This window comes from Orycteropus afer, unplaced genomic scaffold (assembly GCF_000298275.1).
Source record: "Orycteropus afer afer isolate SDZICR_OR568_19922 unplaced genomic scaffold, OryAfe1.0 scaffold00025, whole genome shotgun sequence".
Taxonomy (NCBI): Eukaryota; Metazoa; Chordata; class Mammalia; order Tubulidentata; family Orycteropodidae; genus Orycteropus; species Orycteropus afer.
The window spans coordinates 8,755,984-8,781,486 of record NW_006921612.1 but is presented as its reverse complement, the minus strand read 5'-3'; the positions used below and the strand labels follow the sequence as shown (position 1 = coordinate 8,781,486).

General features: G+C 39.3%; 1 protein-coding gene across 1 annotated transcript in view; it reads right to left on the bottom strand.

The window, feature by feature from the left end:
• The window catches only part of MBOAT2 (membrane bound O-acyltransferase domain containing 2), a 341,490-nt gene that overhangs the window by 182,934 nt on the left and 133,053 nt on the right, over positions 1 to 25,503 (bottom strand). The gene's annotated exons all lie outside the window — the stretch shown is intronic.

The window sequence follows — 25,503 nt, the reverse complement described above, 5'->3', positions numbered from 1 at the left end:
GGTTAGGCAATATACTTCCGTAGTGATACTGCCTTGGAAACCCAAGGAGGGGTCACTATGAGTCGGGTCCAGCTTGACAGCACACAATAACAACAACATGCCTTTTCATATATGCCCTGAATCATATAGAGTAATTCCCTTCCTACTCCAATCTTCTCTAAGGTTTTCATCAGGAAAAAGTGTTGGATTTTATCACATGCTTTTTCTGCATTCATAGAGATGTATATGTGGTTCTTTTCCTTTGTTCTACTGACCTGGAGTATTACATTGATTGATTTTCTAATGGTGAACTATACCCACATTCATGGAATAAATCCCATTATAAATTTATATCATCAGCTACAATGTGAGGGTAAGATAAAGTGAATGGACTTAAGAAAGTGGTTAAGATTTAGACAGATCTTTTAAATGAATAAGAAGCTGTGGTGGTACAGTGGTTAAAACATTCAGCTGCTAACCAAAAGGTTGGTAGTTTGAATGCACCAGCCACATCACAGGAGAATGATGAGGAAGTCTGCTTCTGTAAAGATTTACAGCCTTGGAAACCATATGAGGCAGCTGTACTTTATCTTATAGGGTCACTGTGAGTCAGAATAAAATCCATGGCAGTGGCTATTTTTTTTTTTTTTTAATGAATGAGAAGTAGAAAATGTCAACTAAAAAATTTTCAAGAGAAATAAACACTTAAGTGAAGTAAGTAATCATAAATTAGCAGTAGTACCAGTCATGTTATGTTTCTCATGTACTTGGCTGCCCAAGCTGAAAGGAGATCTATAAACATCTAAGATTTGAAATTCGCCCAGTGGTGCGTGAAATAACAAAGAAGCAAGGGATTTAACAGTACTAGTTAGAATTGTTGAGGAGATGTATAACAAGAAGGTGAGATCAGGAAGACACTAATTAGGAGAACTGGAAAGACGAAAAATGAAAACAGGAGCATCTCTAGTATTCTTGCTATACTCACAACTCTCCTGTCTTTTCAATCATCGCACTTCATCACCAGGCAAGTTTCTAATCTAGGATGAATCCAGTACAAGAGAGCAAGAAAGCTAGAATATAGAAGGTTGTGGTCTAGTTTGGATAAAAGTTAAGGATTTCAGAAATAGAGTGGCACTAGACATAGAGGCAGATAATCAGGGAGCATATATACATAAAACAAAATAAAAAGGAGCTTACATGACATCTGTGATAGAGGTTGGATGGATTCATATGAACTTTAAAGTTATTTAAACTGAGCAGACACATGGTTCAGGGCTTCTGGGATGGCTTTATTTAAGGCTGGGCCATGGACAAGTAGGTGGGTGCACAGCTTGGGGCTCCTGGGGTGGCTTTATTTAAGGCTGGGCCTCGGACAGGTGGGGAAGTGACCAGAGTGGTTAAGAACAAATAAGGGAGACAAACTCATCTGTCAGTTTGTCAACCTGTGGTGGCTTGCATGTTGCTGTGAGGCTAGAGGCTACACTACCGGTGTTGCAAAATGCCAGCAGGGTCACCCATGGTGGACAGGTTTCAGTGGAGCTTCCAGACTAAGACAGATTCAGAAGAAGGATAAAGTGATCCACTTCTCAAAGAATTGGCCAGGGAAAACCTTATGAATAGCAATGAAACACTGTCTCATATATTACTGGAAAACATCATGAATAGCCCCAAAACATTGTCTGATCCAGTGTTAGAAGATGAGCCCATCAGGTTGAAAGGCACTCAAAATATGACTGGGGAAGAGTTGACTTCTTAGAGTAGAGATGACCTTAATGAAATGGATGGAGTAAAGCTTTCAGGACCTCCACTGGCTGATGTGGCACAACTCAAAATGAATAGAAACAGCTGTAAACATCCATGAATAATCAGAACATGGAATGTACAAAGTATGAATCTAGGAAAACTGGAAGTTGTCAAAAATGAAATGGAATACATAAAGATTGATATCCTAGGAATTAGTGAGCTGAAATGGACTGGTTTGGGCCATTTTGAATCAGACAACCATATGATCTACTAGGCCGGGAATGACAAACTGAAGAAGAATGGTGTGGCATTCATCATCACAAAGACTGTTTCAAAATCTCTCCTAAAGTACAATGCTGTCAGTAACAGGTTACTATCCATACACCTACAAGGACGACCAGCTAATACTACTATGATTCAAATTTATGCACCAACCACCAAAGCAAAAGATGAGAAAATTGAAGATTTCTACCAACATTTGTAGTCTGAAACTGACCAAACATGCAATCAAAATGGGTTATCACTGGAGACTGGAATGCAAAAGTTGGAAACAAAGAAGACTCACTGGTAGTTAGAAAATATGGCCTTGGTGACAGAAATAACACTGGAGATTGCATGATAGAATTTTGCAAGACCAATGACTTATTCACTGCAAATACCTTTTTTCAACAACAAAAACAACAGCTGTACACGTGGACTTCACTGGATGGAATACACAGGAATCAGACTGACTACATCTGTGGCAAAAGGTGATGGAAAAGTTCAATATCTTCAGCCAAAGTAAGACCAGGAGATGATTGTGGAACAGACCATCAACTGCTCATATGCAAGTTCAAGTGTAAGGTGAAGGCAATAAAAATAAGTTTACAAGAGCCAAAATATGACCTAGATAATATCCCTCCTGAATTTAGAGACCATCTAAAGAATAGATTTGATGCATTGAACACCAATGACTGAAAACCAGAGGAACTGTGGGATGACATCAAGAACATCATCCATGAAGAAAGCAAGAGGTCATTTAAAAGATAGGAAAGGAAGAACAGACCAAAATGGATGTCAGAAGAGACTCTGAAACTTGCCCTTGAGTGGAGAGTACCTAAAGCAAATGGAAGAAATGACCAGATAAAAGAGCTGAACAGAAGATTTCAAAGAGCAGCTCAAGAAGATAAAGTCAATTACTATAATGAAATGTGCAAACACCTGGAGTTAGAAAATCAAAATGGAAGAACACAGTCAGCATTTCTCAAGCTGAAAGAACTAAAAAAAAAAAAAAAAAACAATTCAAGCCTCAAGTTGCAATATTGGAAAATTCTATATAGGAGCTCTGGTAGCATAGTGCCTGCCTAAGTCACTTGACTGCTAACTAGAAGGCTGGTGGTTCAAACCCACCGGCCACTCCTCGGAAGGAAGATAGGGCAATCTACTGCTATAGTGATACTGCCTCAGAAACCCAAGCAAGGGTCGCTATGAGTCAGGTCCGACTCGATGGCACATAACAACAACACGGGCAATACACTGAATAATGCAGGAAGCATCAATTATATTCATTATAGTAATTGACTATGTATGGAAGGAATACACAGAGTCACTGTACCAAAAAGACCTGGTACATGTTCCTCCATTTCAGGAGGTGACATATGATCAAGAAACAATGGCATTGAAGGAAGAAGTTGAGGCTGCACTTAAAGAATTGGTGAAGAACAAGGTTCCAGGAATTGATGGAATATCCACAGAGATGTTTCAACAAACGGATGCTGCGCTGGAAGCTCTTACTCAGCTATGCCAAGAGATTTAGGAGACAGCAACCTGGCCAACTACTGGAAGACATCCATATTTTTACCCTTTTCAAAGAAAGGTGATCTCACAGAATGTGGAAATTATCAAACAATATCACTAATATCACGTACAAGTAAAATCTTACTGAAGATAATTAAAAAATAGTTGCAGCAATATATTGATAGGGAACTTCCAGAAACGCAAGCTGGATTCAGAAGAGGAGATGGATGGAACAAGGAATATCACTGCTGATGTCAGACTGATTTTAGCTGAAAGCCAAGAATACCAGAAAGATGTTTACTTGTGTTTTACTGACTATGCAAAAGGATTTGATTATGTGGATCATAACAAATTATGGATAACACTGAGAAGAATGGGAATTCCAGAACACCTGATTGTACTCATGAGGAAACTGTACATAGATCAGGAAGCTATTGTTCAAACAGAACAAGGGAATACTGCATGGTTTAAAATCAGAAAGGGAGTGCATCAGGGCTGTATCCTTTCACCATACTTATTCAATTTGTATGCTGAGCAAATAATCTGAGAAGGTAGACAATAGGAAGAAGAATGTGGCATCAGGATTGGAGGAAGACTCATCAACAACCTGTGACACGCAGATGACACAACTTTGCTTGCTCAAAGTGAAGATGACTTGAAATACTTACTGACAAAGATTAAAGATGATAGTCTGAAGTATGCATTACACCTCAATATAAAGAAAACAAAAATCCTCACAACTAGTCCAGTAAACAGCTTCACGATGGATGCAGAAAAAAATTGAAGTTTTCAAAGACTTCTTATTACTTGGTTCTACAATCAATACCAATGGAAGCAGCAGTCAAGACATCAGATGACATACTGCATTGGGCAAATCTACTGCAAAAAACCTCTTTCAAGTGCTGAAGAGCAAAGACATCTCTTTGAAGACTAAGCTGCACCTAACCCAAGCCATGGAACTTTCATACTTTCAATCACATCTTATGCATCTGAGAGCTGGACAATGAATAAGGAAGACTGAAGAAGAGCTGATGCTTTTGAGTTGTGGTGTTGGAGAATATGCTAAGAGCACCATGGACTGCCAAAAGGACTAACAGATCTGTCCTGGAAGAACTGCAGCCGGAATGCTCCTTAGAAGCCACGTCTCACCTACTTTGGTCATGTTGTTGGAGGAACCATTCCCTGGAGAAGGGTATTATGCTTGGTAAAGTGGAGGGTCAACAAAAATGGGAAGGCCCTCAATGAGATGGAATGACACAGTGGCTGCAACAAGTATAGCAAGGATTGTGAGGCTGGCACAGGACCAGGCAGTGTTTTGTTCTGCTGTGTACAGGGTCACTATGAGTCAGAGACAACCTGACAGCACCTATCAACAACAAAGTAAGCATTGCAAGACCACAAAGTCAGCTACCAAAAGGCACGACCAAATTCAAACTGGACTCAGAAGAGGATGTGGAACAAGGGATATTATTGCTGATGTCAGTTGGCTCTTGGCTGACAGCAAAGAATACCCAAAAGATGTTTACTTGTGTTTTATTGACTATGCAAAGACATTCATCTGTGTGGATCATACCAAATTACGAACAACATTGCAAACAATGAGAATTCCAGAACACTTAATTGTGCTCATAAGGAACCTACATACAGACCAAGGGGCAGTTGTTCAAACAGAACAAGAGGATACTGCATAGTTTAAAATTATGAAAGGTGTGTGTCAGGGATATATCCTATGAGTATACTTATTAAATCCATGTCCTAAGCAAATAATCAGAGAAGGTGAACTATTTGAAGAACTGACATCAGCATTAGATGAAGGCTCATTAAGAACCTGTGATACGCAGATGACATAACCTTATTTGCTGAAAGCGAAGACGACTTGAAATACTTACTGATGAAGATTCAAGTCTACAGTCTTCAGTATGGATGACACTTCAACATAAATGAAACGGAAATCCTCACAACCAGACCAACAAGTAACAATGGAGAAAAGACTGAAGTTGTCAGGGATTTCATTTTATGTAGATCCACAATCAACACCCGTGGAAGCAGCAGTCAAGAAATCAGAGGATGTACTACACTGACAAATCTGCTACAAAAGACCCCTTTAAAGTGTTAAAGAGCAAAGACACCACTTTGAAGACTAAGGTGTACCTGACCCAAGCCATGGTATTTTCAATTACTTCATATGTGCTTGAACAATTTCTCTCAGAAAGATCAGCACAAGGCCGGTCACCATGAGGCGGAGGTTAAAGATGTCCCAAATGTCCAAACTACTGTACCACTCCATCATTTCAGACATTAACTCCTCCTCTTTCTCCCAGTAATTTCCCCAATCTTAGGGTTCTGTATTTCGTTGGAACACCTCATTCATTACCTAGCTCTCACATGCACACGAGGCAATTGAAATACGGCTGTGTCAGGCACACCTTAGTCTTCAAGGAGACATCCCTGCTCCTCAGCACTTGAAAGAGGTTCCTTGCAGCCAACTTGCCCAGTGCTATATGTCATCTAATGTCCTAACTGCTGCTTCCATTGGCATCGATTGTAGAACCAAGCAATGTGAAGTCTCTGACAACCTCAATCTTTTCTCCATTTATCATGATGCTGCTTATAAGGCCAGTTGTGAGAATTTTTTGTTATCTTTATATTGAGATGTAATCCATACTGCAGATTGTATTCTTCAATCTTCAACAGTAAGTGCCTCAAGCCATCCTCACTTTCAGCAAGCAGAGTTGTGTCATCAGCCTATCGCAGATTGTTAATGATTCTTCCTCCAATCTTGATGCCACATTCTTCTTCATATAGTCCAACTTCTCGGATTATGTGCTCAGCATACGGATTGAATAACTATGGGGAAAGGATACAACCCTGACACACTTCCTTCTTGATTTTAAACCATGCAGTGTCCCCTTGTTCTGTTCGAACAACAGCCTCCTGGTAAATGTACAGGTTCCTCCTGAGCACAATCAAGTGTTCTGGAATTCCCATTCTTCTCAATGTCATTCACAGTTTGTTATGATCCACACAATCAAATGCCTTTGTAAAGTCAATAAGACAAAAGTAAACATCTTTCTGGTATTCTTTGCTTTGAGCCAGGATCCACCTGACAGCAGCTAAGAAAAGTATTACTCTCTAATACACCAAGGTTAATTTATAGGCCAGGAAAAGACCAGCCATATCATTTCCTTTCTATGGCTTCCTTAAATTTAAGCCAAACTTAATTTTCACTCTGAGAACTAGATGCCCAGGCTCACTCATTCCAATATCCTTTCACCAAAATGTGTGGCAGTTCTTTAGGTCTTAGGTATTTTCTCTATTATCCTTTGTCTTTCCATAACTGCTGTGAATAAGTTTTAATAACCTAGCAATAGGAACTCCTCGGAAGGAAGGTTGGGCAATCCTACTTCCATAGTGATACTGCCTCGGAAACCCAAGGAGGGGTCGCTATGAGTCGGGGCCGACTTGACGGCACATAACAACAACAACAACAACAGCAATAGGAACCAAGTAGGAGGAAGTCATTTTTTTTCCCCTGAACAAAGTTGATTTATCTAAAAGTAACCTAAACTTACAATCAATTGACCATAAAATACTATTTTAAAGTCTACATTTGTGGTAGTTAAGGTTGTGTGTCAACTTGGCTGGGCCTGGCTGAGTGGCTGGGCAGCTGGATGTAGTTATTCCCCATGACGACACTGGCAATCAACTCCATGGTGGAATCTGCTGTGAGTAGCTGAGTAGCTGCTTTAGGGACGTGGTCTGTTTCTCATATATAAGGAGAAGCTTTGGGATCATTTTCTATCCTTTTGGTTTGCTTAAACCCTGCATGTAGCCAAGTTGTTGTTCAACAGCCTGCCATGCCCTGCCAATCTTGGGAATTCATCTGGACTTGAACTACTGGCCTGCCATGTGGTTGGTAACATTGGGACTGTGCCTTTTTACTTGTCAATCATGGGCTTGTCAGCCTCAGCAGCCAGTAGCTGTCTGAGTGAAGAAAAGCCTGCAGCTTCAATGGCCTGGGAGCAGGAGGTGGAGCTGAAGCCCAAGGTTGAGGGGCTTTCACCCAGCCTCTAGAGCCTGGGACTTTGAACTTGGACTTAAAGTATCGAAACTGTAAGAGAATAAGCTGTTTGTTCAAGCCATCCCATTTGTGGTATATTTCTGTCAGAGTGGCAGTAGGTAACCAAAACATTCATTATGTATTATACTAGAAATCAACCTCAAGCATAGCACTTAGCAGTCTGAATTCTGAATAAAGGGTAAGAGTTAGGGATTAAAAACATGATTAAGATATTTATTTAAAGATTAAAACCTTTTTAAAGACACCCAAGACTGCATTTTAATGAAATAGATTAAGAAAAAGTCAGTCACAACAAAGTATCTGAATGGTGTTTGTTACACTTTGAAAAACTAAACCATGATTTTGATGCGATCAGTTAAACTCGTTTCTCTATTTAAAAAACAAAACAAACAAACAAACAACTCAGTAAAATGAATGACTAAACATTTCCAAATAACAAGTACAAATATCATAAACTTCTAGTGTTGCCAGTTCCTGGTTTTGTGACCTTGTTCAAGTGGTTTAACCTTTGGAATTTATTTCTTCAGCTGCACAAGAATGTGGTAATGCTACCTATCCAAGATTTTGTGATTAGTTAAATGGGATATTTGTAAAAATTACTCAACAAAGTAACTGGCATAAACAATCATTCTATCATTCAAATTACAAAGTCAAAGTCCAAAGGCTCTTTATATTAAATCATACTGTTTCTAACACAGTGAATACAGAAGTTGCACATGTCAAGTCTGTATGCATACTATAATAATACAGCACAGGTGCAGACTACCATTTAACAAGCTCCAATTCTCTGAAGGAGTTCCTGAGTGGTACAAATGTTAACACATTCTGCTGGCAACCAAAAGCCTGGAGGTTCAATTCCATCCACAGGAGCCTCTAAAGAAATGCCTGCATACAAAAAAATCAGCCACTGGAAACTCTATGCAGCACCATTCTATCCTGACACACATGGTTGACACCATAAGCTAGAGTCAACACTTCGCCAACTGGTTTGGGTTTTAATAATTTTCAAAAAAATCTTCTCATTTTTTTTTTACTCAAAAGTCAAAGAAATAGTCTAGTCACTCATGCTTTTCTCCACCAAATTTCAACATGGACCACTTCTCTTATGTAAATGGAAAGCTGTTTGCTCATCATTCTAACAACAGGTTATAGAGACCTTAATTTTTCTTTCGGTATCTGGTAAAGATTAGGATCTTGTTGTAAAAAATAAGAGTAGTTTCTAGAAGCACCTAAAGCCAAAAGATGAATTCTTATACTTTACAAATGAGTTAAACTCACTGCAATCGAGTTGGGTCCAACTCACAGCGACCCCTTCTTTAGGTTTTCCGAGATGGTATTACTATGGAAGTAGATTGCCCAACCTTCCTTCCAAGGAGTGGCTGGTGGATTTGAACCACCAGCCTTCTGGTTAGCAGTCAAACGCCTTAGGCATTGCGCCACCAGAGCTCCCTACCAATGAGTAGTATTTTTATTTTTAATTACCATAACCACTTGGTATTTTACAGTAATATGAATTATTACTTTAAAGGCCTGAAAGATACATTATTTAATTAGATAATATCTTCAAAATTCCCTTTGTTTTTAATTGATTTATTTGTAGTACTAGCCATCAAGCCAATATTGTAGACAGTCCTGACCTAGCAGAGCTCCATTACATGAGTAACCTGTACAAATTTCTTTTTAACTCTAATAGATATAATAGAAACACCTTTATCTAAGCAAGATATAACAGAAACACCTTTATCAAAGCAATACCTTTATTTACTAAAGGATATGAGTTAGTCCTATTAGCATCCTTATATTAAAGTAAGAAGAGACCAGTGACACAGTGGTTAAGTGCTTGGCTGCTAACCAAAAGGTCAGCAGTTTAAACCTACCAGCTGCACCTGAGAGAAAGATTTGACAGTCTGCTCCCATAAAGATTACAGCCTTGAAAACCCTATAGGGTAATTCTACTCTGTCCTACAGGTTTACTAGGAGTTGAAATCAACTCAACAACAATGGGTCTGGTTTTGAGATAGTCATGTAATCCTCTAACTTCATATAAAAGTACTCAATCTAAGAAAAAGAAATCCTTCCTTTACTTGCTCAAGGATAAGCAAACTCTGCCTAACAGAGATTCATTCTACAATTAGAAATACAATTTGTTGTTGTTGTATGTGCTGTCGAGTTGGACCCGACTCATAGCGACCCCTCCTTGGGTTTCCGAGGCAGTATCACTATGGAAGTAGACTGCCCCATCTTCCTTCCAAGGAGTGGCTGGTGGGAAATACAATTTAGAATTCAAATATAGGTTTACCCTGCCATCCAAAAGTGGAGCATTCCTATGAAAACTTTCATAAGCCAAAATGGCATAAAGTGAAAAAACTTTGAGACTGCCGAAACCCAAAAAAAATCATACCAAATCATACCAAACAAGACACAAAACCAAAAATTACACTAACATACAGTAATGTAGGAATGCTATAATAAATACACAGACTACATGAAGTAGAGGGAGCTCTGGTAGCGTAGTGCCTAAAGCACTTGACTGCTAACCAGAAGGCTGGTGGTTCAAACCTACCAGCCACTCCTCGGAAGGAAGGTTGGGCAATCTACTATCAGTAGTGATACTGCCTCGGAAACCCAAGGAGGGGTCACTATGAGTCAGGGCCGACTTGACGGCACATAACAACAACAACAACATATAAAGTAGAAATAAGTTATGTGCAGTGTGGTTCTCAGGGAAAGAGCTTGGTGATGCCACTTGTGGTGCAACACTACCTCTTCAACAGCTAGATGCAAAATAAATGCTGAAGGCCAGTTACGCTTTTTGTCCTTTTTTGTAAAAGCAAAAGTCCTTTCTGGATTTCTTTCAGTTGATGAAAACATGTACTAATGTAGGTCTTCCATAAAAGTGAAGTAGTGTAAAGTAAACTTTGGAAAAGCAAGTGATACCTATACTTCTCAAAGAGATAGTAAACTAATTTAATAGTATGATGGAATCTGAAATCGTATTTTTTCTGAGTCTAAAGTATGATGTAATCATGCTATGTTCTACAGATTTTTCTGAAATTCAATGGGTTCTAGACCTCTTATTATCCACCAAGTTAGCAACAGGTTTCCTTCCTATAATATCCTGAGGATATTTTAAAACCTTAGATTCTAAGCATGATATGCAAACATTTGACTTACTCTTTTGGGTAAAAATACCTATATATTTGATCTAAGGAAGAAGGACCAACACATATTAAAAACAAACAAACAACTCACTGTGTCAAGTCGATTTGACTTACAGTGACCCCTCCTTGGGTTTCCAAGGCGGTATCTCTACTGATAGTAGATTGCCCAATCTTCCTTCTGAGGAGTGGCTGGTGGGTATGAACCACCAGCCTTCTGGTTATCAGTCAAATGGCTTAGGCACCAAGCCACCAGAGCTCCCACATATAAGACCCTGTGATTGTTTAAGGACACTATTGGCTCTTACTGTTGTTATTACATGCTGTCAGGTCAGCTCTAACCCACAGCAATCCCACGTGTAACAAAACAAAATGTTGCTTGGTCCTAAACCATCTTCACAATCACCATTATGTTTGAGCCCACTGTTGCAGTCACTGTGTCAATCCATAGCAGTGAGGGTCTTCCTCTTTTTTAATGAACTTTACCAAGCATGATATCTTTCTCCAAATGTGTCCAAAGTTAAGTGAGAGAAAGTCACAACATCTTTGCTTCTAAAGAACATTCTGGCTGTACTTGCTCCAAAACAGATGTGTTCATCCTTCTGGTAGACCATTCACTATTTTTCACCAATACTATTATAATCTGAATGTGTCAATTCTTCTTTGGTCCTCCTTTCTCATTGTCCAGCTTTCACATGCATATGAAGCATTTAAAAATACCATGGCTGAAGTCAGGCACACATAAGTCATCAAGATGATAGCTTTCCTTTTAAATACTTCAAAGGTGTCTTTTACATCACATTTGTCCAGTGCAATATATTGTTTGATTTCTTGACTGCTGTTTCCATGGACTGTTCCACTGACTGTTGATCCAAGAAGGAAATCCTTGACAAATTTAATTTCACCATTTATCACACTGTTTATAGGTCCAGTTGCAAAGATTTTCATTTTCTTTATATATTCAGGTGTAATACATATTGAAAGCTGAAGTCTTTTACTTTCATCATTAACTACATTTCAAGTCACCTTCACTTTGGCAAGAAAAGTTGTGCCATTTGTATATTTCAGGTTGTTCATATACTTCTTCCAATCCTGATGCTGTGTTCTTCTTCATATAACCAAAAGCTTCTTGAATTATTACCTCTCATCACTCAAAAAACAATTTATGGTAGTTTTTTAAAACACATTCCCATAATCACAATGCTTAGGCCTTGGAAGTAATGTTTAGAAGCAATACAATGTAGTAATAAAATGTTTGGAGGACTCTGGGTGAAATCAGACATGCCTAGTTCAAATCCCAGATGTACCACTTACTAAACTTTGATTATATGTAAAATGGTATGGTACACCTACCTCAAAGAGTTCCTTCTAGGATTAAATGATAATGCATATGAATTGCTTAATAATAATGACTGATACACAGTGATTACAGAAACACTATTAGGATAAGATAAAAAATGAATTACAGAATTATTCATGGTTCTCCAATTAAAATACAACTTTTAGCTTATATAGTACAATTCCAAAAGGTTTCACACCTTTATTCAAAACTACTGGAAAGCTTCCAAGCATGGTCCACAGAGAGTACAAAATAAAAAAATCTAAGAGTCCAGTTTCCTTCCTGCCACATTTTATTCTCTCTCATGGGACTGTGGGATTGTCCTCAGTGAAGTTACTATTTCCCCAGAGTTCCTGCTGAGCCACTAACCACTGCTAATTAACTTCATGAGGAAAAATTTTCAAGTGACTTGAGGTTTCTACCTGTCAGATGGCATTTCCAAGATCATTATTCATTCCTAGTAGACTTAAAGCAGTTCCTAATGAGAACATTTTCATCTAGAAATCCACACTGCAGGAGCCTTGTTAGTTTTGGCAGGTAACAGATGAAAATAGAAACCTGTAATATCAGATCCTTAGAGTCATGGTGGACTAAAATAAAATCCACATAAACTAAAACTACCTCTTTCTTAACTAGAGCTCGCTTCACCAATCACCGTATCTGTTGCTCTGTGGAGAGCTTAAAAAAAAAAAAAAAAAAGGAGTTCTGGTAAGATGGCAAAATAGGCAGACAAACTGTACAGGCCCTCTTCAACAAAGAAAAGGGGAGCCAATTAACAAAGTAACAGAAGATAATCCCGGAACCCTGAAAGGAAGGATACAGAAGGGTACCAAACTCCAATCAGTATTAAGAACCTGCATGGAAACACCAAAAAAAGGAGACAAACAGAGCCGTGGTCTGTCAGCTATCCTGAAGGCACAGACACAGCTTGGATACTGACAAGTGGTGTTAGGACCTAAGAATTAACCTAAAAATCTGCCCTGCCAGCCAGGGGCTGCATGGAGGACTGCACTAGTAGCTGGTAAATAAAAGGGGAAGCAGTGAAGAGGGGGATAGGTTGAGCCGTAGACTTTTGGCTATCTGGAGGGTGCAGCCATTTTGAATGATTATAGGCAGTTTGACCATTTTGGATACTTAAAGCTGCAGTATTCTCTCAGATTCCAGGGACCTAAGAATATGCTCCACTTGCCTGGGGTCACAAGGGCATTCCAGATATGAATGCCTGGAAACATGCGATATTCCCCTTATTATTCTTATACCCTACACCCTCTTGGCAAATGGAGGTGCATCCATCCCTCACTCCCACCCACCTTCTGGACCAACAGAAATTCCATCCCATCTTAAAAGCTTGCAAGCTGCCATCTAGATGCAACGATGGTCTCTCCTCATCCAGAACAAAGAAGAACGAAGAAAACCAAAGGTTCATGGAAACAGTCTTAGCAACTGGTACACCATGCGATCTGCAGCCTATACGACTACGAGACCAGAAGAATTAGATAGTGCCTGGCGATCACTGCCAATCACTTGGAAGGGGATCTATGTAGGAGATCCTGGATAGAGAGGGAGAACAATGTGGAACAAAACTCAAAATCATTTGGGGAAAAAAAAGGAAAAGAGGACCAGGTTTGCTGGTCTGATAGAGCCTGGTGGAACCACTGAGACTATTGCCCCTAGCTGCGCTTTAGGTCTGGAATTGAACCCACACCTGTGGCTTCCAGCCAAACAAAAGACAGGCATATGAGTTGAACATTTACCTCAAGAAGATACACTCCTTGGAGAGAATAATCATGGGAGAAAGAAAAGTTGCTTATGCACAGGGAGACAGCTCAGGAGGCAGGAGTGCATGGAAGGATGGGCACAGGGAAGAGGTAACTATTGGGAGGAGGTGAGAGGGAAGCTGTTGCATTGTGATAAATTGTGGTCAATGTCATGAGACAAAATGCATGTGAACTGCTGTATGGAAAGTGAATTTGCTCTGTAAATTTTCACCCAAATCACACACAAAAATATCCATCCAATGAAGCCAGCATGCCCTGCCCAGATTTCCTCCTCCCCCCTTCTTTTAGATTGTTTTTGTCTGTTTTAAAATTCTTGGTTTTTTTTTGTCCTTTTAATTATTATTCTCTGTTCTTCCCTTCCCAGGTTCTAGTTTTCAGCTTTTGCTCTCTTCCCTGTCCTGGTTCCCATTTTTTTCTTTCTCATGGTTAAGTCCATTCCTTGTTTTCCTTTTTGCATTTTTCCCTTTATTTTTTTCTTCATTATTCTTCTACTCTACCTCTTTTCTCTTATTGCCTCCTCCTCAGACATTGAGGAGATTTTTGTTTTTCTTTTCCTGGTGATTGTTCCTGTGTGTTTATGTGGTGTGTTTTTTTCTTTTCCTGCATGCTTTTACTTTTTTGATGGTTTTTCAATTGTTGTTTTTGTCTAACTGACAGGGAGACAGCAAACATGTCCATATGATACAACCACACCCGCACCTCCTGCAGCTCCAGTTACTGAGTTAGAGCCATCACTTCTTTCTCCACCAACTGGCCAACGATAAACAACCACCAAGAACAGCCTAACTCACCCTTAGATGCTCTTCACAAACAGTTTAACACGGATCTAAATACCACAATGTCACAATGTCTCGTAGACAAGAGACCATTATAATTCACATAAAAAGGCAAGATAAAGTGGTAGAAACAAAAGAATGGGATACAGATCCAGAACACTTCCCAGAAGCAGCAGCAGCACTGGAACTCCCCAGTAAGGAATTCAAACGAATTATACTTAGGTATCTTGAAAGGATTGAGAGACAGATCAAGGAAAACACTGACAAAATTAAGGAAAACACAGAAAAAAACCTTAGAATAATTTTGGAAGAAAATAGAACAAAATGACAAAATAAATGAAAAATTACAATACAAAATCTACAGACAGAAATCCAGAAGATTAATACTAAATATTCAGAAATAAAAAACACATTGAAAGGGCAAAGGCGTAGAACCAAATCAATGTGTGATAGTTGGAGCTGTGTGTCAATCTGGCTGGACCACAATTCTGAGTGGTTTAAGCAATTGTGATGTGGTTATTCCAATGATGGCATCAGATGTTCTGAGCAGCCAATCTGTTGAAAGGGAGTTTCCCTAGGGCTGTGTCCTGCTTCCAGTATATTTATGGACATCCTGGGAACAGAGATACTCTCTGTGGATTGGGCTTCTGTTGTGTTGCCTACAACTGTCTGTGAGCAAATGATCCACCATTTGGCCTGGAGATTTTGGATTCGTCATTTGTTGGAGTCAATAGCCAGTATACTGCCTACCAACCTTGAGCTCCTCAGGTCCTGCAGCTGCATGAGTCGGGAAAAGTCTCCAGCTTGATATCTAATCCAGGAACTTTGGACTTGCCAGCTTCTGTAAGTGTGTGAGCCATCTTCTTAAGATAAATTTCTCTTTCTCTATATATATAAGCTTTACTGGTTTTGCTTCTCTAGAGAACCCAGTCTAACACACAATGGAAGACAGAATTAATGAGACCAAAGACAAATATCTCAATACTTCTTTGGAAAGGGATTAATCAGAAAAAAGATCAAAACAAAATGAAGAAAGCCTAAGGTTCACGTGGGATACCATCAAAAGGAATAACCATGTAATTGGAATTCCACAACAGGAATAGAAAAAGAAAACCACTGAGAAAACTGTCCACAATTTGTTGGAAGAGAACTTCCCTGATATGATAAAAGATGAGAATATATCCATTCAGGAAGTCCAACGAACCCCAAACAGAACAGACTCCAAAAGAAAATCAACGAGACATATCATCATCAAACTTATCAAAACCGAAGACAACGAAAAAAATCCTGAAAGCAGCATGGGAAAAACTAAAACTTACTTGCAAAGGACAACCAGTAAGAATAAGCTCTGATTTCTCAGCAGAAACCATGCAAGCGACAAGCAATGGGACAGTATATATAAAACCCTGAAAGAGAAAAATATCCAACCAAGAATTATATACCTGGCAAAAGTGTTCCTCAAATATGATGGTGAAATTAAGAGATCTCCAGATAAGCAGAAATTAAAGGAATTTGTTAAAACTAGACCAAACTTACAAGAGGTACTAAAGGGAGTCCTTTGTACAGAAAACCAACAATAGCAAACAACTGACCATGAATACAAAGATGACATAACCCAGAAACCAACACAGCTATGGATGTATCCAAACTAAAATAAGCTTACAAGATTGTATACAGGGAAAAGAGGCATCAATTGGCAAATAAAGACAACTACAAACCAAAAACGGGGAAAATAGTGTATTATACAACTTCTAAATGGTGAGGAAGTCAAGAGAGTTGCAAGATAGAATGGACTATTCTAAACTCAGGGAGAAATGACAAATCACAGGGCAACCTCAAAGAAAAACGATAAACCTTCACATCACAGTAAGAAAGAGGATAAGCACAAATATTTAGCAAGTACTAAAAAACTAGCAACAAAGGAAACGATAACATGATTCATAAACATAATGAGTTCAACACAGAAAATTATATGGAACAAAGAAACCAGGAACACCAGGAAAAAACAAAATGAAAGCAACCAATTCATACTTGTCGATAATTACAGTGAATGTCAATGGACTAAATGCACCACTCAAGAGACAGAGAGGTGCAGATGCCATACAAAAACATAACCCATCAATATGCTGTCTACAAGAGACACATCTTAGAGACAAAGAAAAAAACAGACTAAAAATCAAAGGTTGGAAAAAGATACATCAAGCAAATGTATGTATTTTTGGCAACCAAAAAAGAGCACATGTGGCAATATTAATTTCTGATAAAATTGACTTCAAGATAAAAACCACCACAAGAGACAATGAAGGATATTATATAATGATGAAAGGACTGATTGAACAAAATGATATAACAATAATAAATGTCTATGGACCCAATGAAAGAGCCTCAAAATACATAAATCAGACTTTAACAGAATTGAAAAGGCAAATAGATGACTCCACAGTCATAGTAGGAGACTTTAATACACCATTTTCAATGAAAGATAGAACTGAAAAGAAACTCAACAAAGGCATAGAACTAAACAACACAATCCACCAACTTGACCTTATAGACATCTACAGAGTACTTCACCCAACAACAGCAAAATACACGTTCTTTTCCAGTGCACATGGAACATTCTCCAGGTTAGACCATATGTTAGGCCATAAAGCAAGCCTTAATTTATTTAAAAACATTGAAATACTGCAAAGCATCTTCTCAGATCACAATGATATAAAATTAGAAATCAACAGTAAGAATATCAGTGGAAAAAGAGCAAACATGGAAACTGAACAACATTCTCCTTAAGAACGACTGGTTCACACAATGGAATACTATGCTACATTAAAGAACAATGAAGGATACATGAATCATCTCACAACATGGATGGGCCTGTAGGACATTATGCTGAGTGAAGTAAGTCAATTGCAAACGACAAATACTGAATGAGCCCATTACTGGATAAGGACAAAGAAGGGTTTGCTTAAGAAAGGGAACTCACTTTGTAGGTTACAGGGTTGGACAAGGAAGGGGAGGGATTAATTTCAGGCTAGTTGGGGTCACATGCTGATGTAGGTAAGGGGAGGGATGTGATAGAAAGAGTGTGACCACCATGATAACATTAGGAAAAGGGAGGACATTGAATTGTGCACAAAAGATATAGACAACAGATGCTAATAACAACCGCATATCCAAAATACTGCACTACCATTAACAACAAAAACCAGGCTAAACATAAACATAAACATAAACATCTGAGAAGATCAGATGTGAGTCAGTGAACAGGATTATACTCTAGACCAAGGACAGATAGATTGAGCTGAGGTTAATCTTGCACAGATACCAGTGATCCAAATACCCACAATCCTTACAGAAACAACAGAAGACAGACATAGAGTAATCCCTCATAGACAGCCAGACCCTGAGGGATAGAGATCCAACGGATCTATAGACTCAGGACCACACTACTGGGGGACACCAGACTAAATTGGCACAACAAAATACATAAAAATCTTGTTTCTCATCCTACATTGGTGAGTGTTGTTGTTAGGTGCCGTCGAGTCATTTCCGACTCATAGCGACCCCATGCACAGCAGAACAAAACACTGCCCGATCCCATGCAAGCTCCATGATCCCTGCTATACATGAGCCCATCATCGCAGCCACCAAGTCAATCCATCTCGTTGAAGGCCTCCCCCTGTTTCGTCAACCCTCCACCCTACCAAGCATGATGATATCCTTCTCCAGGGAATGGTCCCTTCTGACAACATGACCAAAAGCGGTGAGACAAAGTCTGGCCATTCTCGCTTCCAAGGAGCATTTTGGGTGCACTTCCTCCAGGACAGATTTATTAGTTCTTTTAGCAGTCCATGGTACTTTCAGCATTCTCCACCAGCACCACAACTCAAAAGTATCAACTCTTCTTTGGTCTTCCTTATTCATTGTCCAGCTCTCACATGCATACGAGGTGATTGGAAATATCATGGCTTGTGTCAGGCATACCATAGTCCTCAAGGAGACATCCTTGCTCCTTAGCACTTGAAACGGTTCCTTTGCGGTTGACCTTCCCAGTGTTACACGCTGTCTAATGTCCTGACTGCTGCTTCCATTGGCATCGACTGTAGAACCAAGCAATGTGAATTCTTTGACAACCTCAATCTTCTCTCCATTTATTGTGATGCTGCTCACTGGTCCAGTCATGAGGATTTTTGTTTTCTTTATATTGAGGCGTAATCCATACTGCAGACTGTATTCTTCAAGCTGCATAGGGACTGGGATCTTAAAAGCTTACAAGGGGCCATCTAAGATGCAGCTAATGGTCTCCTATCATCGGAAGCGAAGAAGAGTGCAAAAAAACAAGGGCATTTGGAAGCAATTGGCTTCAAGACATGATGGACCTTGAGACCAGAAGAACTAGATGGTGCCTGGTTACCAATGCCAACCACTCAGGAAGGGATCAAAACTGGAGATCCTGGATAGAGTGGGAGGAAAAACATGGAACAAAATCCAAAAACACAACAATGACCAGAATTACTGGTCAGGTGGAGTCTGGTGAGACCACCAATACTATGGCCCTGGGATATATTCTGGGCCTGGAATAAAACTCACTCCCAGGGGCTGGCTCTCAACCCAATAGTAAACAAGATGTACACGCAGACCACTCAAACCAGGGTGACGCACCCACATACTCTATGGAAATGCATCCCTTGGAACAATCGACCACTGGGAATGAGAGAGGCAACATTCGCATGGAGGAAATTCAGGACACACAGGACTGCATAACTATGAGGGACATGGGGGGGTGTTTACTGGGCAGGGAGGGGAGGAGACTCGGTTAAGGTTAGGGACGGTAAATGAGGAGTGAAACTGAAAAAACAGGGAAAAAAAGAACAACTGGGTAAGAGAAAAAGTGAAAAATGATATTCAAAAATTCCTTGAAAAAACACAACATACCAAAATCTTTGGGACACAGCAAAAGCAGTGATCAGAGGCCAATTTCTGGCAATAAATACACACATCAAAAAGAAGAAAGAGCCAAAATCAACACTTTAAACCAACATCTCCAACAATTAGAAAAAGAGCAGCAAGACAAGCTTACAGTCACCAGAAGAAAGGAAATGATAAAGATTTGAGCAGAAATCAATGAAGAAAACAGAGAGACAACAGAAAAAATGAAGAAGACTAGAAGTTGGTCTTTTGAAAATGTTAATAAAATTGACAAACCACTGGCAAATTTAACAAAGGAAAAGAGAGAGAGAATACAAATAACATGAACAAGAAATGGGCAATATCACAACAGAACCAGCTGAAATAAAAAAGATATTATCATGACACTACGAAGAACTCTACTCCAATAAATCTGAAAATCTGGAAGAAATGGACAGATTTCAGAAACACACTACTTACCTAAACTAATACAAACTGAGGTGGAAAAGTTGAACAGATCCATAACAAAAGAAGAAATTGAACAGGTCATCAAAAAAATTTACCAATAAAAAAGAGTCCTAGTCCAGACGGTTTCACCAGAGAGTTCTACCAAACATTCAGAAACAAACCAACACCAATACTACACAAACTATTCCAGAACATAGAAAAGGATGGAATCCTCCCAAATTCATTTTATGAAGCAAGCATAACCTTCATACCAAAACCAGGCAAAGATATCACTCAAAAGGAAAACTACAGACCAATATCCCTCATGAATATAGATGCAACAAAATTCTAACCAATAGATTCCAACAACATATGAAGAAAATCATTCATTATGACCAAGTGGGGTTCGTATCAGGTAGGCAAGGATGGTTCAACATTAGAAAAACAATCAATGTCATCCACCACATAAATAAAACAAAGAAAAAGAACCACCTGATCATATCAATTGATACAAAAAAGGAATTTGATAAAATCCAGCACCCATTCCGATAAAAACTCTCAGTAAAATAGGAATAGAAGGGATATTCTTCAACATATTAAAGAGCATATATGTAAAACCAACAGCCAACATTATCCTCAATGGAGAGAGACTGAAACCATTCCCCTTGAGAACAGGAACCAGACAAGGATGCCCTCTATCACCACTTCTATTCAACATTATATTAGAAGTCCTAATCAGGGCAGTAAGGCAAGAAAGGGAAATCAAAGGCATCCAAATTGGTAAGGAAGAAGTCAAACTATCCCTGTTTGCTGATGATATGATCCTACACCTAGAAAACCCAAGAGACTCAGTAAAAAAATCTACTGGTACTAATTGAGAGATTTAGCATTGTGGCAGGATACAAGATCAACATCCAAAAATCAGTTGGATTCCTCTACACCAGCAAAGAGATTGTTGAAAAAGAGATAAAGAAATCAATACCATTTACAATAGCTACCAAAAAAATTTAAAATACTTGGGAATAACTCTTACCAGGGACACCAAAGACCTGTACAAAGAAAAGTATAAAAAAAAAAAAAAAACTACTTCAAGAAACCATAAGAGATCTACATAAATGGAAGAACATACCTTGTTTGTGGATTAGAAGACTGAACTTTATGAAAATGTCAATTCTACTCAAAGCAATGTATACATTCATTGCAATTCCAATTCAGATAGCATCAGCATTATTTAAGGATATGGAAAAACCAATCACTAATTTTATATGGAAAGGAAAGAGACCTCGAATAAGCAAAGCATTACTGAAGAAGAAGAACAAAGTAGGAGGTCTCAAATTCCCAGATCTTAAAACTTACTATACAGCTACAGTAGTCAAAACTGCCTGGTATTGGTGCAACAACAGACACATAAACCAATGGCATAGGACTGAGAACCCAGAAATAGATCCATTGACCTATGGTCAGCTGAACTTTGATAAAGGGACAACATCCATTAAATGGGAAAGAGACTGTTTAACAAATGGTACTGGCAAAACTGGATATCCATTTGCAGAAAAATGAAACAAGATCCATACCTCACACCATACACAAAAACTAACTCCAGATGATGGATCAAAGACTTAAATATGAAACCTATAACTAAAAAGTTCATCAAAGAAAAATAGGGGCAAATTTAGGGGCCCTAATATATGGCATAAATAGACTATCAAGCATAACCCAAAATGCACAAGCAGCAGAAGAGAAGTTAGATGACTCGGACCTTCTAAAAATTAATTTTTTATGTGCTTTCAAAGACTTCTCCAAAAAGAGTCAAAGTAGAACCTACAGATTGGGAAAAAATATTTGGCAACAATGTATCAGACAAGGGACTTATCTCTCAAATTTATAGACAACTCCAACACCTCAACAACAAAAAGACAAATAATCCAATTAAAAAATGGGCAGAAGATACAAATAGACAATTCACCAGAGAAGATATTCAGGCACCCAAGAAATATATGAAGAAATGCTCACAATCATTAGCCATTAGAGAGATACAAATCAAAACAACAATGAGACACCATCTTGCCCCAGCACTAGTAGAAAAGCTGAACAAGGCAGAAAACAACAAATGCTGGCAAGGATGTGCAGAGTTTGGAACTGTCATACACTGCTGATGGGGCTGTCAAACAGTACAACCACTGTGGAAAGCAGTATGGCGATTCTTTAAAAAGTTGGAATTAGAAATACCATTTGACCCAGCCATTCCATTACTGGGTATATATCCTAAAGAAGTAAGAGCTGGAACAAGAACAGACATATGCACACCATGTTCAATGCAGCACTATTTGCAATAGCAAAAAGATGGAAACAACCTAGGTGGCCATCAACAGAAGAATGGATAACCAAACTACGGTACATACACACAATGGAATACTATGCAACCCTAAAGAATAACACAGAATCTGCAAAACACTGCATAATGTGGATGAACTTAGAGGACATTATGCTGAGTGAAGTAAGTCAATTACAGAAGGACAGATATTGTAGCAGTCTGTTCTTGTAAAAAGTCAAGGAAAAGTTTATACATGGAAGGAAATTTTCTCTGTTGATTACCAGGGTTGAGAGGGGAGGGGACGGAACACTGTTAGATAGGTAGTGACAAGTATTGATTCAGCTGAAGCAAAGGGCAATGTACCAAATGTGAGTGATCAACACGGTGGCACTGAGGAAGAGGAAGACATAGAGAGGTACACAGGAGGTACAGACAACAAAGATGAACCCTGCTGCACACACACTACTGTGTTGTCAGTCTTTAGGATTGCATAGTATTCCATTGTGTGTATGTACCATAGTTTGGTTATCCATTCTTCTGTTGATGGGCACCTAGGTTGTTTCCATCTTTTTGCTATTGTAAATAGTGTTGTCAGTGAAGGCAAACACTGATATACAGGCAGATAGATGGGTGGACAAGCTGAATGATTAGGTATGTCTCTGCAGGGGGAAGTGTGCCCAAGCCCATGTATAGGGTTGGCAGACAACGTTTCTACAAGTATATCTGTATGTTCTGTAAGAATTCCCAGGTATATAATAGAGTTGACAAGGGACAAGGTTGTAGTCACTTCTTGGCCATAGCCTGATACCCAGAAGGAGCGAGTAGTTGGACCTGCATGTGGGCTCGGGACCATAGTCACAGGGGACATCAAGCTCAGTTGGCTAACATACTACACAAAAACCTGTTCCACATCCTACTTTGGCAAGTAGCCAGTCAGATCTTAAAAGCTTGCAAGCACCCATCTCGATGTAATAATGTGTCTCTCCTCATCCAAAGCAAAGAAGAATGAAGAAAACCAAACACACATGGAACCAATTAGTCCAAGTCACTGGTATAACATGCTATCCTCAGCCTACATGACTATGAGACTAGAAGAACTAGATGGCTACCAGTGTCAATCACTCGGAGGGGGATCATATAGGAGATCCTGGATAGAGTGGAAGAACAATGTGGAACAAAACTCAAAATCATTTTCTTTAAAAAAGGGACCAGGTTTGCTGGTCTGATAGAGCCTGACGGAACCACTGAGACTATGGCCCCTAGCTGCCCTTCAGGTCTGGAATTGAACCTACTCCTGTGGCTTCCAGGCAAACAAAAGACAGGCTTATGAGCTGAACATTTACATCAGGTAGATAAACTCCTTGCAGAGATCAATTACGGGAGAATAGAAAGGCTGTGTATGCACAGGTAGATAGCTCAGGGGGCAGGAGTGTATGGGAGGGAAGGACACAGAGAAGAGGTAACTATTAGGAAGGAAGTGGGAGGGGAGGTGTTGCATTGTAGGAAACTGCAGTCAATGTCATGAGACAAAGTGTATGTGAGCTGCTGTATAGAAAGTGAATTTGCTCTGTAAACTTTCACCCAAATCATAATAAAAATTAAAAAAGCAAATAAACAAACAAAAACCCAAAACCAAACACACTGCCATCATGACAATTCTGACTTATAACGACCCTCAATGGGTTTCCAAGGTTTTAAATCTTTATGGAAGCACATCTCCCAGTCTTCTTTCTGAGGAGTGGTGGATTTAAACTGCCAACCTTCCAGTTAGTGGTCAAATGCCTTAGGCACCACACCACCACAACTTCTAAACTCACTGCCGTCAAGTTGATCCTGACTCATATTGATCCCTCCTTGGGTATCTGAGGCAGTATCTCTTCAGAAGTAGACTGCCCAATCTTCCTTCTGAGGAGTGGCTGGTGGTTTGAACTGCTAGCCTTCTTTAATAGTCAAATGCCTTATGCCCTATTCCAGCAGAGCTTACGGGGAAAGAAAAAGAAAAAACAAGGAGGAAGTGCAAGAAAACACTAACAGAGTCCTGCAAATCAACATATCAAGCATGTCATTCATTAATCTAGTCATGTTACCCAGGCACTCAACAAAAGCAGCAGCTCTTCAAATTTAAAGTCAACAGTATGAACTAATACAATCTTTTCAGAAATCTCTTACATAAAAACTAGAAACTAAAACCAAATCAACAACAGTTAGAAAAAAAATTCAAAACCAAGCTGTTGTTAGATGCTGTTGAGTTGGCTACGACTCATAGCAATCCTATGTACAACAGAAGGAAACACTGCCTGGTCCTGTGCCAGCCTCACAATCCTTGCTATACCTGAGCCCATCATTCCAGCCATGGTGTCAAATCTATCTCATTGAGGGCCTTCCCCCTTTTCGCTGACCCTCCACTTTACAAAGCATGATATCCTTCCCCAGGAAATGGTCCATTCTGACAAGCCAAAGTAGGTGAGACGAAGTGTAGCCATTCTCACTTCCAAAAGCATTTTGGCTATGCTTCTTCCAGGACAGATCTGTTAACTCTTTTGGAAGTCCATAGTATTTTCAGTATTCTTCGCCAACACCACATTTCAAAAGCATGAACTCTTCTTCAGTCTTCCTTATTCACTATCTAGCTTGCACATGCATTGAAGCAACTGAAAATATCATGGCTCGGGTTAGGCGCACTTTAGTCTTCAAAGAGATATCTTTGCTCTTCATCACTTTAACAAAGTCTTTTGCAGCAGATTTGCCCAGTGCAATATACCATCTGATTTCTTGACTGCTACTTCCATTGGTATTGATTGTGGAATCAAGTAATATGAACTCTTTGACAGCTTCAGTCTTTTCTCCATTTATCATGATGCTGCTTATTGGTCCATTTGTGAGGATTTTCATTTTCTTTATGTTGAGGTGTAATCCATACTGCAGACTTTAGTCTTTAATCTTCATCAGCAAGTGCTTTAAGTCATCCTCATTTTCTGCAAGCAAGGCTGTGTCATCTACATATTGCAGGCTGTTGATGAGTATTTTTCCAATCCTGAAGCCGCATTCTTCTTCATTTAGTCCAGTTTCTTGGATTATTTGCTTAGCATGTTGTTGTTGTTGTTATATGCTGTCGAGTCGGCCCCGACTCATAGCGACCCCTCCTTGGGTTTCCGAGGCAGTATCACTACGGAAGTAGGATTGCCCAACCATCCTTCCGAGGAGTGG